Here is a 16610-nt window from a genome sequence, read left to right as displayed (position 1 = left end):
AAAACTATGACTGATGGAATTAGAGAAAGTAAACACATCTGTGTTAGTTCTCATTTTAGTACTTTGTTTTCCTGCTCATACAGTTAGGATCATTATGGGATATGCCGAAAGGAATTTACTCTATCAGAATAAGTAGACTAGATACCAGTGCTTTTTTCCTTTCCCGTAATGTGATTTCGGTCACGTCATTTGTCTTTTTCCTATTTGGCTCTCTAACTGCTCCCTACCTAGTTCTTTATCATTTTTAGCATCTATGTAATTTTTTAATCTGATTGATGTTTAAAACGCTACCACTCAATTATTGGCTGGCCCTAAGGAGAAGCCCTGGGACTCGTGGAAAGCGTGAGTATTTCAGAATTTTGAAATCAATGAGGAATGGAAGGCAAATTCAAAAATGAGAAGCAGAAGCTTCAGGCTAAGATGAAGATGAGTTGCTGTGTCAGGCCAATCATCTGCTGAGGACAACTAGGAAAGCTGGATAAAATATAAAGACAACTATTTGAAAGCATCAGAGAGCTTTCACTGGAGCAAGGAATGTAAGGGACCGAGACCTCAGAGACAAGGGAAGTCTGAACATGGCATCTGCTGACTCTTAAACAGTGCCTGAGAGTCTGGATATCTGCAAAGAAAGGGGCAACCAGGAGACTGATAAACTGTCTTCAGAAGTCTCACGGGGCAACAGGGAAAAACTGGAGTTTCGGACCCAACAAACAGCACCCTAGGAATAAAAGAGAACTGAAAATAGACTCTTACTTCCTAAGGACTGACAGAAGCAAAAGTAAGTCTTTCTCTGGAAAAAGGTGAGACCATCTAGCACCTCATTTCTGCAATTTTTAAAAAGAAACTTAATTTTTTAGAATGGTTTTAGATTTACAGAAAAATTGAGAAGGTAGCACAGAGGATCCCCTGTATATATTATACATGCAGTTCCCCTTGTTATTAAGATCATATATTAGTGTGGTACATTTGCCACAGTGAATGAACCAATAGGGACACATTTTTATTAACTAAGGCCAAATTGTATTCAAACTTCTTCAGTTTTGCCTAACGTTCTTTTTCTCTTCCAGGATTTAAGCAGGTCACGTCTAGTCCCCTTAGACTTCTCCAGATGATGACAGTTGATCAGACTTTCCTTGTTTCTGATGACCTTGACGGAGAGACATTGGGCATGTATTCCATAGAATGTCCCTCTGTTGGAATCTGTTTGATGTTTTTCTCATGATAAATTGGGCTGTAGATTTTGGAAAGGAAAACCAGAGGTAACATGACATTTTCATCGCAACACATGAAGGGTACATATTATCCACTTGCTCATTGCTGTTAATGGTGACCTTGATCACCTGGCTGAGGAAGTGATGGTCAGGTTTCTCCACCATAAAGTTACTCTTTTCCTCATTTTTACTGCACCCTTGGAAGTAAGTCCCTATGCACAACCCACATTATTTTTTTTTAAGATATACAATTTTGGGGGGGCTTCCCTGGTGGTGCAGTGGTTGAGAATCTGCCTGCCAATGCAGGGGACACGGGTTCGCGCCCTGGTCTGGGAGGATCCCACATGCCATGGAGCAACTGGGCCCGTGAGCCACAACTACTGAGCCTGCACGTCTGGAGCCTGTGCTCCACAACAAGAGAGGCCACGATAGTGAGAGGCCCGCGCACCGCGATGAAGAGTGGCCCCCACTAGCCGCAACTAGAGAAAGCCTTCGCACAGAAACAAAGACCCAACACAGCCAAAATAAATAAATAAAATTTTAAAAAAGAAATACAAATTTTTTCTCTTTTTTTTGGCTGTGCCACGCACGGCATGTGGGATCTTAGTTCCCCGACCAGGGATCGAAACCATGCCCCCTGCAGTGGAAATGCGGAGTCCTAACCACTGGAGCGCCAGGGAAGGCCCGGATTTGGAGCTCTTGATGTTCCTTTGACAGATTTCTGTGGCCCTCTCACCCCTCCCCAACCACCACCTGTTGCCCCTGGGCAGAGACTATAAAAACCGCATATGAATAAAGAGAAAAAGACACATACAGGTAATATCAATGAATCATTCCATGAACAAAACAGTTATCACTTCTGCCAGTGTACTGACTAGATTGCATTTACTATTTTCCCCTTGTATAGGGCATTTCGAATTTTGATTCCCATCCTTAAAGAGACATGTCAAGAATGGAGGTAGTTGAAGAGGATTATGATTTGAACCCCTCGGGGAAAGCTACTGATGGGCGGGGAAATAGACAACAACATGGGAGAGGCTTGAAACATGGTCCAGGAGTGTTATACTCAAATTATTAAGTATGTGTTTATTACCCAGAACCACTGTTTCTATGTGGGATAATAAGTATTCTGAGATATTTGTCCTCAACAATCTTTCATTATCATGCAAAAGCTTTTAGCATTATCTTGAGACTAGCTCTGTCTTGATAGATTAGGAATATTTCCCAGAAGTGGAAAAGGGGAAAAGTGTGTGTGGTTGAGCCTTGAAGATCATTAACTGAGAGGCAATAATATTTTACTCAGGAAAAGTATGAGAATTTTTGGATATGTTGGAAATACCCCTATTGATCTTCCTTGATGATGAATTTGATGATGAAGTAAATAACTATTAGGCTTGAGCTGAAAGCTTTGCTGGTGGTATTGAGGACTGACTAGTTACAGAGGAATAAACCCTTTCAGACACCTAACCTTGACACCTAACATAACCCCAACCCAATCCCATCAAAGCCAAATACCTGGGCAACTGTGGTTCACACAGCGAGTGTTAGTTACTCTTCAAACAAAACTATTTTGGAGGACAGCTATACCTATCAAAATGTAAAACATGCCTGTCATTTGAGGAAATTATGCTCCTTCCATAAAACTATCTTAAACATGTGCAAAAAGGACTCATTTCAAGTATTTTCGTTTCAGCATACTTTGTAATAGGAGTATTATAAAGTGAATGTTTTAACAAGGTAAAGTATTTTTATATTGTGGAGTTACCTTCTGAACTTGTAGAAATGAGTTAGACTTTCCAGAACGAATTGGGCAGCGTACCCGTAACATTTGTATTTCTATTTTTTTAAAGTTATATATAAATGCTTTTAAGAAGTAAATCAAGCTGATTTACTTCTCTCTTTTTTTTATTTTATTATAATTTTTTTTGGCTGTGCCATGTGGCATGTGAGATCTTAATTCCCCTGCACTGGGAGCACGAAGTCTTAACCACTGGACCTCCAGGGAAGTCCCTCACATCTATCTATTGAATGGAGAAGACTCTTACAACCTAACTTATCAGCACTTCTACTGTACTTGTACTCTGACTTTTCTCCTGTTACAACAGACAACCTCTCTGGGCTCTTAATGCTAAATTCAGCATCTGTGCATTGGATCCCATCGCCTCCTGCTCAGTCAAGTATGTGGCTCTAACAGTCCTCCCCTATCTCCTTCTTTATCAGTTTTTTCCTCTCTGTGGATTATAATCTATGAACATCAATTTTGTTCTCATTTCTTCCATTCTAAATAGGCCTTCTCTTAAAACTCTTTCATCATCAGCTACTGCCCTATGTCCTTGCTCCTTTTCACAGTAAATTCCTCAAAGACTTCAGTAGTCCTTGCCGCTATCACAGTCCACCAGGAGCACCCTCGGAGAGGTGGCTTTCCACATGCAAGACCTAGGCTTCTTCTAGCCTGTGTGCTGCCATTTTCTAGGTTGTAAGAGTCTTCTCCATTCAATGGATTGATGCAGAAAGAGAGAAAGGATCATGCATGGGAAGGTTTTTAGAGCCCAAAATGGAAGTGGTGTCCATCACTTCCGTTCACATTTCATTGGCCAGAATCAATCACATGATCATCTTTAACTTCAGGGAAGGCTAGGAAATGTACTGCAGCGATGTACCCCCAAAGAAGAAAACACAGATACTGGTGAAATTAGCAACAGATGTCTTATCCCTATCATCCAGGTTGCTTTAAAAAGGGCAAGACCCTTGTGTTAGCAACAATTTTCCATACCTTTGCACAACCTCTAATCCTCTAATCCCTCAACATTCTCTCTCTCCTTTAGGGCCATCTTGCTGCATTCCCCTCCTTAACCATGGCCTATAATTACAACCACTCTTGCAGACAGTTTAGCATCCTGGCCTTCCTCTTTCAGTCATTTCTACTGCATAAAAATCCATCCCTGGGACTTCTCTGGTTAAGACTGGTTAAGACTCCATGTTCCCAATGCAAGGGGCCTGGGTTTGATCCCTGGTCAGGGAACTAGATCCCACATGTGGCAACAAAGACCCTGCCACAACTAGGACCTGGCACAGCCAAATAAATGAATAAATAAATATTTTAAAAAATCCATCCCTCCAGATCAGTCTGTAATCCCACCAACCCAGGGGTCAACCTTAGCCATATTTATTGTGGGATGACTAGAAATTCCACTTGTCCTGATATGAAGCTATATAACACTGGCATCCATGATTTTATATTGTTGTCAATAAGATTATAATATTACCAAGCTTATTTAACTTCCAGTTTATAGAAAACATAGGGAATATAAGAATAAGCTATATGATATCAGGAGGAAATGACCAGAAAAAATCCAAACTATGAGACATTAAAGAGTATCCAGTCTCTTCAGCATGTCAGTGTCATACAAACACACTGTCCTAGATGACAAGAGACTTAAAAAGGATGTTACAGACAAATGTAATGCCTGGTTTTAGATGGGATACTGGATTGGATGGTGGAGCTGCTGGACCAGGGATTCTGAACGAGATCAAACTCCAAGAAATGGATGGAGATAACAATCTTCGTCAAGACTGAGGAGAAGTGGTCTGATTTCCATTGTTTCCTGACTCACTAAAACCAAATATTTCAGATGAGGTAGAAGCAGTAACTAGAATGATTGTTGAAAAACCACTGGACTCCTGCGGCTCCCATGAAGCACTTCATTTCTTGGTCAACTGAAACAGACATGGGCAGAACTGTCAACTATTAACCATTAAAAACGACCCTAGGAGATAGGTAGGTACTCATTTCCCTCTGCCAACCCCCTAGCCACCATCTACCCCAAGGTCTTTTTTTTTTCTTCCTCATCTGGTCATTTGTATCCCTGAATATTTCTTCCTTATTGTTGCTGTATACTTAGGTGTTATGACTGCATATAGCAGTTAGTGTGGTTTGGTTTTTCAGCTTCTCATTCTTGAAATGAAGCCTCATTGGCCCTCCTCTGGGCCAATCTTAAGAAATATGTCTTGAAAGTCAGGACATATCTTTTTTGTTTTTTTAATATTATTTATTAATTTTGCTGCACCGGTTCTTAGTTGTGGCATGCGGGATCTTCATTGCCACGTGCAGGATCTTTAGTTGCGGCACGCAGGATCTAGTTCCCTGACCAGGAATCGAACGCAGGCCCCCTGCATTGGGAGCATGAAGTCTTAACCACTGGACCACCAGGGAAGTCCCGGAAGTCAGGACAGACCTTGTCTAGCCAATGCTGATACCATGTAAGATACCAGCAAGTGTCTCTATCTTTTCCTGGGGTCAACATGACTTCAATCTTCTTTCTCTAGAGAGATTGCACAAATAGTCAGTCAGTGACACAGGAAAAGAAGGTCTATCTAGTCCAGTGGTACTCAAATTTGGCTACACATTGGTGTCATCAGAAGGAGCTTTAAAAAACACAGACCCCTGGGATCTACACACACCCCCAAATTCTGATTTAATTGGTCTCTGGACATCAGGATTTCTTAAAGTTACTCAAGTGATTCTGGTGTTGAGAACCACTGATCTAGTCTAGTGCTTTTCAAACTTTTATGAATCACCCAGGGATCTTGTTAAAATGCAGACGCTGATTCACTAGGCATGGGGTGGGACCCAATTTTGAGATTGTCTCATATGAACACAATTACATCAAGAATTTCAATTCTCTCATTTTCTAGAGCAACTGGGAAAAAAATTAACAGCGTAAGGAATTTTAATGCCTACTATCAGATATCCCCAGAGGGCTCAAGAATTCTGCGTTAATAGCTTGTTTGTATGCTGACGGGAAAGATCAAGTTCTGAGGGAAATAGTGATGATGCAACCGAGAGCAATGAGAATTCCCAGAGTTATGACCTTGAGCAGTTAGGGAGGATGAGATTAAGTGCAAAACACGAGGTTCTGGCCTTCCAAAGGAGTGTGGACATGTCATGCAAGGACCGTTTTATGATGCAGAACTGTACCGGCTTTTTAAAAATGTTTTATCAATAGATCAATCTATCAGTTGATCGGATAAATAGGTATATCAGAGAGTTTTTTTAACAGTTGGACTGGAGAAAGAAAATTTTTGATTCTCCAACTGAGAAATGAGCAAATGGTTGCTCTGCATTTTGTACTGAATGCTGAGATTCATAGATAATTGCTTGAGAAAAAAGATGATCCTGCACCTCTGTGTACAGAACTCTCCTTGACGCCATCGGTGCCTCTCTGCTAAAACAAGAACCCAGGCAGGGGGCTGCTTAGAACTGATCAATAGCCACAGATCTATTTGCTTACAGTTTGCTTCTCAGATACACTCATTGTTTCTGTTAACGGTATTTCTGGGAAGATCTTAAATTTAATTCATGTCAGTTAATAAAAACATGACCTTGGGCTTCCCTGGTGGCGCAGTGGTTGAGAGTCCGCCTGCTGATGCAGGGGACACGGGTTCATGCCCCGGTCCGGGAAGATCCCACGTGCCGCAGAGCGGCTGGGCCCGTGAGCCATGGCTGCTGAGCCTGCGCGTCCGGAGCCTGTGCTCCGCAACGGGAGAGACCACAACAGTGAGAGGCCCGCGTACCGCAAAAAAAAAAAAAAAAAAAAAATGGTACCAGTTTCCAGAAAAAAAATCCTGCCTATGAATTTTTTTTTTTCTGCCTATGAATTTAAAAAGTATTTAGAAAATTCTCACCCATTCTAAAGGTTAACTGTGATTCCTATGCTTCTTGTTTTCTGGAGAAAGTTCACCAGTCTTGCAAGTATCTCTCTTTTCTCACTACAGTGTAAGCTCTACCAGTTCTGGTCCCTGTCTTCCTTGTTCACTAATGTATCCCAAAGACCTAGAAGATTGCCAAGCACATAATGGGCCTTTAGCAAGGACTTGATGAATGAATTAATCAATAATGACTTCTAATGCAGTCCTGTCCTCTTGCCAGATTTAGGAATTTGCAATAGTGACAGTATCGACCAATAGGTTTTCCCTGGAAGTTTCCTTCATTTTTTAGTGTCAGTATCATGTACATAAAAGCTCTCTTTTTCCTTTTACTTCTCTTTTTGATCCCTGGCTCCCCAAGGCTGAAATGAGCTTGGACTACTCCCCTCTCTCTTATGAGCAATTATACTGCATTGAAAAACGCAAAGCTTCCAAGCTTTGCTTCCAAGCAAAGTCCTGCATGTGTGTTGCTCACAGGCCCGATGGTCCTTCCACACACGTGTTCATTTCCCTGCCTCACTGCTTCCTGTGTCCGTCTCCTATCCTGTCATTTCTTTTTTTAAATTAAATTTATAATTTAATTTAATTTTCCACTCTTTTTTAGATTCTTTTCCCATGTAGGTCATTGCAGAGTATCGAGTAGAGTTCCCTGTGCTGTACAGTAGGTCCTTATTAGTTATCTATTTTATATACAGTAGTGTGTATATGTCAATCCCAGTCTCCCAGTTTATCCCTCCCCACTATCCTGCGGTTTCTTAGGAGAGTGACCCCCACCTGTCAGAGAGACATCCCCAACCTGTTCCCAAATGTACTCTGAGCAGAAAATCTTCCCCCAAACTATCAGAAAGGTACCTTGAATTGTTGGAATCTGTCCAGTAAATTCGCAGCTGAAGGAAATGTCTCCGAGTTGAAGCCAAAGAACTGAGTTAGACTAAGAAGTTGTTTTTTTTTTTTTGGTAAGCGGGCCTCTCACTGCTGTGGCCTCTCCCGTTGCGGAGCACAGGCTCCAGACGCGCAGGCTCAGCGGCCATGGCTCACGGGCCCAGCCGCTCCGCGGCATGTGGGGTCCTCCCGGACCGGGGCACGAACCTGCATCCCCTGCATCGGCAGGCGGACTCTCAACCACTGCGCCACCAGGGAAGCCCAATTTTTTTTAAAATTTCAATAAAAATGCTTATTAGAACAAACATAATTACAAAATATACGATAGTATTTTAAATTGAAAAAGCATTAATGACTGCAATGGATTGAAAAATATCAAATATATAAAATTCTTTTTTTCTTTTTGGTTGAAATAGTAAGTTTACTGTATATTTTACCACAATTTTTTAAAAAAGTTTTTAAAATAAGGCATTTGTTGAGTGTAAGGCCATCTCTAATTACCTTAGAAAGGACCTGGTATAGGTTTGTTTCAAATACATAAAATTCTTATAATGATAACACTAGTAACAAAGCCCACTGATTGTTACTAGGGCACCAATATACTTTTAATGATTTGGATTAAATGAGGCAGACTTTCTACCACTTACCACTGTGACACTCCTACTATGTGTTAGGGTCAGGCCAGGTCCAGGGGGCTCACTATGTCCATCTTCTTAAGTTAGTTCAGCTTGGCAGCCTGCATAATATCTAGCTTTGGGGATCGCGATTCCTTGAAAGCTAGACTTTTTGGCTGGTGACTTCACCTCTTTTAGCCCTTCATCTAGGATTGCTGGACAGTTACCTTTTCTAATCTAACTAAAGCCAGTGAAGTTTGTAATTCACTGGACGTGTGAAATGACTTGTCACCTTTGAATACCCCACTGTAGATCCAATTTTAGGAATTCCTCAAGCCACTAATCACTGGCAGAGATGAAGGACTTCCATGGTAATTTGGTAACTTCCGTGGTCAGTTAGCAGTGGGGCTGTCCATGGTGGCACAATTGATGCCCCTCACCCTTTAGTCTGTCCTTGTAACTCCTAGGAAGTGACATAAAGAAAGAAAGAGAAGAACAAGTTTTGAAGATGTGTGAAAAATTCTTGAGATGATTCATGAGGGCATTATGCTAAGTGAACTAAAAGTTAGACAGAGAAAGACAAACACTGTATGATGTCACTTTTATGTGGAATCTAAAAAATACAACAAACTAGTGAATACAACAAAAAAGAAACAGACTTACAGATATAAAGGACAAACTAGTGGTCACCAGTGGGGGGATGGGGGAGGGGTAATATAGGGTTGGGGGAATGAGAGGTACAAATACTGGGTGTCAGATAGGCTCAAGGATGTATTGTACAACACGGGGAATATAGCGAATATTTTGTCATAACTATAAATGGAAAGTAACCTTTCAAAATTGTGTAAATGTTTTTAATTTTTTAAAAAAATAAAGGGGGGTTTGATAGGTCTAACCCCCCGACACACACAGTTCAGGTATTACTATACAATTTATACATGAGAAGACAAACAGATGGCATAAACTTATCCAAATTCACAAAAGTAAGTCAATAATATTTGAATCCATGGCTTTACCTCTTGACTGGGTTCTGGGCCATTATATAAATGGTAGAGTTTTTAAATTGTTAGAGGGTTGTTTGAAAGGACTAATAAAAATTAAGTAAGATTCTTCCTCTGAAAAACAAGTGAACAAAAAACCTAATCAAAAAATGGGCAGAAGATTTAAATAGATATTTCTCCAAAGAAGACATATAGATGGCCAAAATGCACATGAAAAGATGATCAACATGGCTAATTATTAGAGAAATGCAAATCAAAACTACAATGCAGTATCACCTCACACCAGTTAGAATGGCCATTATCAAAAAGCCTACAGGGACTTCCCTGGTGGCACAGTGGTTAAGACTGCGCTCCCACTGAAGGGACCCAGGTTCTATCTCTGGCCTGGGAACTAGATCCCACATGCATGCCACAACTAAGAGTTCACATGCCACAACTAAGGAGTCTGCCTGCTGCAACTAAGAACCTGTGCAACCAAATAAATAAATAATTTTTTAAAAAGTCTACAAACAATGAATGCGGGAGAGGGCATGGTGAAAAAGGAACCCTCCTACACTGTTGGTGGAAATGTAAATTGGTACAGCCACGATGGAAAACAGTATGGAGGCTCCTCAGAAAACTAAAAATAGGGCTACCATATGATCCTACAATCCACTCCTGGGCATATATCCAAAGAAAACCATAATTCGAAAAGAGACATGCACCCCAATGTTCATTGCAGCAGCATTTACAATAGCTAAGACATGGCAGCAACCTAAATGTCCATATGTCCATTGACAGAGGAATGGATAAAGAAGATGTGATACACACACACACACACACACACACACACACACACACACACACAATGGAATATTACTCAGCCATAATAAAGAATGAAAAATGCCATTTGCAACATGGATGTACCTAGAGATTATCATACTGAGTGAAGTAAGCCAAACAGAAAGACAAATATCATATGATATTACTTATATTTGAAATCTAAAAAAAAGATACAAATGAACTTATTTACAAAACAAATAGAGTCACAGACGTAGAAAACAAACATATGGTTACCAAAGGGAAATGGAAGGAGGGATAAATTGGGAGTATGAGATTAACAGACGAACACTACAACAAGGTCCTTCTGTACAGCACAGGGAACTATATTCAGTATCTTGTAATAATGCATAATGGAAAAGAATCTGAAAAGGAATGTGTATATATAGTGTGGATCACTTTACTGTTGACCTGAAACAAACATTCTAACCCTCCCCCGCACCCCAGCTTCTGATTAAATGGCTCTAAGATGTAGCCCAGGTGCCCACGGGCGACTCTAATGTGCATCAATGGTGGAGAACCACCGGTGTAAGGATGCTCTGTTGCTGTAGGTGTGGGTGTCTGGGGGTGGGGAGGATATGAGGGAGTGTCTGCTGCTCACGTTACCTAGGGAGTCATTAGATCCCTTGCACAATGCACACTAGATAATCTGTACAGTAGCTGCATGTCCAATCAATACACTTTCATAATCATCTGAGACAGAGATCAAATCATAAAGAGAATTTTCATACCACATTACAAAAACGATTTATAGTCTTTGTTTGCTGGGAACTTTTCTACTTAGCTGAGGAAAAATCTAACCCTTAATATTACCCTCATTTCTTCCTTTAAAATTCTCCCAGAATTGGGTAACTGGGTGTGCCAGATGCACCATACGCATAGCCTATGTTTTCCTATTTATTTGTACTACCCCAGTGGTCCTGTACATTACAAGCAAAACAATAAAAATTAAAAGAATCACTTCCAGGGCTTCCATTTTCATATTAAAAGTTAACTTGTGGGCTTCCCTGGTGGCGCAGTGGTTGAGAGTCCGCCTGCCGATGCAGGGGACACGGGTTCGTGCCCCGGTCCGGGAAGATCCCACATGCCGCGGAGCGGCTGGGCCCATGAGCCATGGCCGCTGAGCTTGCGCGTCCGGAGCCTGTGCTCCGCAACGGGAGAGGCCACAACGGCGAGGGGCCCGCGTACCGCAAAAAAAAAAATCACTTCCTGCAGAGACTTCCGGCTGTGTGTGTCTGAGGATCTGCTGTCGCCGGAGCTGCAGCCAGTTTGCCCGGGGGATAGTGTCCCTGCTGAGACTCATGCTGCAGTCATGTCCCGGTACCTGGGCCCCTCTCCCTCTCCCCCCCAACAAGTCTCTCTTTGTAAGGAACATGGCTGATGATACCAGGTCTGAAGATTTACAACATGAATTCGGTCGTTATGGTCCTGTAGTTGCCGTGTACGTTCCACTTGATTTCTACGCTCACCCCCAAGAGGATTTGCATATGTTCAATTTGAGGATGTTCGTGATGCCGAAGATGCTTTACATAATTTGGACAGAAAATGGATTTGTGGACACCAAATTGAAATACGGTATGCACAGGGGGATGGGAAGACTCCAAATCGGATGAAAGCCCGGGAAGGGAGGAAATGTGTATAGTTCATCACTCTATGATAATTATGACAGATACAGACGTTCTAGAAGCCAAAGTTAGAAAAGAAGGCGATCAAGAAGTCAGTCCTTTGATTCCAACCATAGAAGATCTTATAGTCCTAGAAACAGACCGATTGGAAGACCACGGCGTAGCAGAATCTACTCCAACAGTGATAGAGGCCAAACTGCAGCAGGAGTACCCAGTACAGTTCTGCTTCAAGAAAGAGCTGAGAAAGCAGAAACAGAACCAAAAAAGAGCAGTTCAGGCGACCAAAGGGTGGGTGGAAAGTGTTCAGTATGAATACTGTGCGGATATTTGGACTCTGGTCTGGAAAGATAAAAGAATGTTATCGAAACTACATGGAATCATTGAAAATAAGCATTTTAGGACAAATAAAAGGTAATTTGGGGTGGTGGTGGTGGTGGTGGGATGAATTGGGAGATTGGGATTGACATATATACACTAATATGTATAAAATAGATAACAAATAAGAAGCTGCTGTATAAAAAATAAATAAATAAAATTCAAATTAAAAAAAAAAAGGTAATTCAACTTTGTACTTGTGGAAACTAATCCTAAATCTGATTTGGTTTATATTGATTCATGGGTAGCAGGTCCATGTTAAATTATTGGAAACTAGGACGTCTGGGACTTCCCTGGTGGTCTAGTGGTTAAGACTCTGTACTTCCAATGCAAGGGGTGCGTGTTGGATCCCTGGTCAGGGAACTAAGATGCCACATGCCATTCCACATGCCATACAGCATGGCCAAAAAATTAAAAAAAAAAAAAAAAAAAGAAGGAGACTAGGATGTCTGAAAATCAAGGAAGACATCCATAGTCTCTCACAGTGCCTCTACTGGTTTGTCTCAAACTGAATGCAGTGAGAAAAGGTATGGTCCAACATAAACTTTTCCTTGGGTATCTCTTAAAGTCAGTTCTACTTTCACTATTGGCAAATCTTGCCTTTGCTTATTCCAGTGCCAGTGTTTTCTGCTTAATGGTTTGCTTTGTTGGCATTTGTTTCCTTACTTGTGTGGCACATGTGGTTTACATCTTAAACATTCTCCCACTGTAAATTCCAATTATAATACTTGACATCCAGCTAAGAGGGTCCATCTCTTCTCCCCTCTCTCCTAGTCAGCATGTTCAGCAAACATTTACTGAGCCCTTACTGTGGGCAAAAATTGTACTGGGTAATTAGGGAGAAAAATAGATAAAATTCAGTTATTCAATAACTGTCGACAGAGCACAGTCTAGTGAATCATTACACTGTGGCCTCATTGCTTCGTTTGAGATATATTATTCATAACAATATTTTACACCATTTATATCCTATGTAATTATGAAACCCAATATATTATCACAGAAAAGTCACTTTGTGGTTATTTACCATTTAAAAGTATCCAGTATTTGCATCCCATTAATACAAATAATGAAAAAATGATCTGTTTTAATCTGTAATAAACTGATTTATTGTACAGTGACTGTAATATACTAGAGTTATATTAAATTGTTAACTCTGCCTCAAACACACATTAGGAAACAATTCTCACAATAAGTATTTAAGGACTTCCCTGGCGATCCAGTGGTTAAGACTCCGTGTCCCCAATGCAAGGGGCACGGGTTCAATCCCATGTCGGGGGACTAAGATCCTGTGTGCTGCATAGCACAGCCAAAAAAAAAAAAAGGTCCCTGAGTCATCATTCTCATTTATTGATTCACTCAGCAATACTCCCATTAATTCAGTATTCTTTTTTTTTTTTTCTTTTTAAGTATTTAGGGACTTCCCTGGTGGCGCTGTAGTTAAGAATCCGCCTGTCAGCGCAGGGGACATGGGTTCGAGCCCCGGTCCGGGAAGATCCCACATGCTGCGGAGCAAGTAAGCCTATGCGCCACAACTACTGAGCCCACGTGCCACTGCTGAAGCCTGCATGCCTAGAGCCTGTGCTCCGCAACAAGAGAAGCCACCGCAATGAGAGGCCCGTGCACCGCAACGAAGAGTAGCCCCTGCTCGCCGCAACTAGAGAAAGCCCGCGCACAGCAACAAAGACCCAACGCAGCCAAAAATAAATAAATAAATAAAGTATTTAATTTTGCATCAGATATAAAAGATACTCTGGGTACTATAATTAGATTATTTCGAGGCAGACAGAGAGCTGTTATCCCAACTGATTTAGTATGTTCTGTAATCAAGAAAATGTTCACCAAATTATAATTTTAGTGTTTTTTATGTACATTTTATAGGGGACATGTTCTGTGTATAGTGAATAAATAACTTTTATAGTATCACACACACACAAAAAGAATCACTTCCATATCTATCTGCCAGAAAAAGACCCTATTTTAATATTTTGGTATATAACCTAGACTTCCCAACACAGTTTGCTGATTACCTAAGTGGTAAATAAATATTTATGGAATTAATATATTTTTAAATAAAATTGCATCATAATGCAAATAATTTTTTTGTATATGTACATCTCATTATTTAAGATTTTGTTTCTTTGCACCTTAATTAAATTGAACATTTTTCATGTACCAGTTGGAAACGTGTTCTTTTTGTGTTTTTTGTTGTTTATACACTTTGCCCACTTTACCACTGGGGCTCATTTTTGTGGCCCATTGACATCCAAGATTTGAATGACAGTTACCTTAGTTCTAGTCGCCATCATTTCTGTAACCTCCCCACCAGCAAATTATTGGTCTTTCCATCTCCTTCACCCAATCTGTCTCTACCCTAGAGTTCTCCCCATCACTTCCAGCCCTTTTAGTACAAAATCCATAGCCTGAATTGGAAAGTCTTCCGGCTGGTCTCCAGTATAGAAGAACTCTCATCAATTCTCAAATCTAAATTTTACCTAATCAGGGCTTCCCTGGTGGCACAGTGGTTGAGTCCGCCTGCCGATGCAGGGGACGCGGGTCCCTGCTCCGGTCCGGGAAGATCCCACGTGCCGTGGAGCAGCTGGGCCCGTGAGCCATGGCCGCTGAGCCTGTGCGTCCGGAGCCTGTGCGTCCGGAGCCTGTGCTCCGCAACGGAAGAGGCCACAGCAGTGAGAGGCCCGCGTACCGAAAAAAAAAAAAAAAAAATTTACCTAATCACAACCCAGAATAAACCCCCCAGGAGGTTCCATTAACTCTCATACTCTAATCCCAAATCCCTAACTGTCTTCTCTAACACTGACTGCAGCCTCATTTTTGGTCACTGCCTTGTCAATAAGTGTACTGGAAAAGAAACCAGAAGAAGGTAAGAGAACAAGTCTTACTTTTATCTGGAGAAATAACTTTCTAGGCAGAGCAAACAGCAAGTGCAAAGGGCTCAGTTGGGACCATGCTTGGCTTGTTAACTGAAAAGCAAGGTAACCAGAGGGGACGGAACAAAATGAGTGAAGGAAAGTGTTAATAGGAGTCAGAAACGTAGCAAGGGATCAAGCCAGATTTTTTTGACAGGTTGAGTTTAGACCAAGAGTAAAGAAGCAGAGTCATGATGTGAGGTTCTTGACTCAATCAACGGGACTAATGGAATTGGCTTTACTTGAATGGTGAGGAGTGAGAGTGGGGCAGGGGTCAGTGCAGGGCATCATGGTTGGGGTTGGGAGTTTTAAGCTTGACTTATGACCTATCAGACGTCCAAGTAGGGATACTGAACTGGGAGTTTGGATATGTATAAACCTGGAGATTAAAATCCAGACCTAATCACTGTGTGGGTGGTAGCAAAATCCTTGTGATTAGATTTCCGTGCTTGGACAGTATATATAGGAGCTCAGAGCTCTCGGGCTTTAGCTTTGAGAGACATAGTAGGTCCAAAGTCAGGGAGAGGTAGAGAGAAGGAGAAGGAAGAAGCAAAGAAAACTCCCAAGGAGCAGCCATTGACATAGAAGGAATCTCGGGAAAGGATTGGGTCCTGGGAGCCACGAGAAAGCCTTTAAAGTGGAGAGATCTCCGGATACTTCAAGTAAGAGAGGGCTGGGAAATGATCACTAGAGTTTTGTAATGTTAAGATCATTAACTGGTGACTCTGACAAGAGGGGTGTCCATGGGATGTAAAAGCCTGACTGGAGTAAGTTCAAGAGACAATGAGCGAAATAAATCACCAACATGCAAACAGCAAAGAGAGAGAATGCTTTAAAAGGGTTTTCCTGTAAAAGAAAACTTAAAAATGGGGTGATAGCAATAGAGCCTTGTGGGATTCAAGGGACTTTTTTCTTTCCTAACCTGGTAATAATTACAGTATGTTTATATTGTGGATGGAAATGACAGAGGAGAGAGGGGGGGAAAGGATGTAACTAATGATTTGAACCTCACACATCTGAAGTTGCAAATTTTAAAATAGAATTAGTAACCTTGAATTTAAATTTTTTAAATTAGTTTATTTATTTTTGGCTGTGTTGGGTCTTCATTGCTGCCCGCAGGCTTTCTCTAGCTGTGGCGAGCGGGGGCTACTCTTCGTTGCAGTGCGTGGGCTTCTCATTGCAGTGGCTTCTCTTGTTGTGGAGCACGGGCTCTAGGCGAGCAGGCTTCAGTAGTTGTGGCACATGGGCTCCGGTAGTTGTGGCGCATGGGCTTAGTTGCTCCGCGGCATGTGGGATCTTCCCAGACCAGGGCTCAAACCCGTGTCCCCCGAATTGGCAGGTAGATTCTTAACCACTGCACCACCAGGGAAGTCCCTTAAGGTACTTTTTGATGTAATTAAAATCCATATCAATTGACTTGAAGTAATAAGATTATCCTAGATAATCCAAT

General features: G+C 41.5%; 1 pseudogene; it reads left to right on the top strand.

The window, feature by feature from the left end:
• The first annotated feature begins 11534 nt into the window (after positions 1-11534).
• LOC112391708 (serine/arginine-rich splicing factor 10 pseudogene) lies at positions 11535-12100 on the top strand (annotated as a pseudogene).
• The last annotated feature ends 4510 nt before the right edge of the window (positions 12101-16610 follow it).

This window comes from Neophocaena asiaeorientalis, unplaced genomic scaffold (genome assembly GCF_003031525.2).
Source record: "Neophocaena asiaeorientalis asiaeorientalis breed wild unplaced genomic scaffold, Neophocaena_asiaeorientalis_V1.1 scaffold150, whole genome shotgun sequence".
In the NCBI taxonomy this organism is placed as follows: domain Eukaryota; kingdom Metazoa; phylum Chordata; class Mammalia; order Artiodactyla; family Phocoenidae; genus Neophocaena; species Neophocaena asiaeorientalis.
The sequence above is the reverse complement of the archived record's forward strand: the minus strand, read 5'-3'. Positions and strand labels throughout refer to the sequence as shown.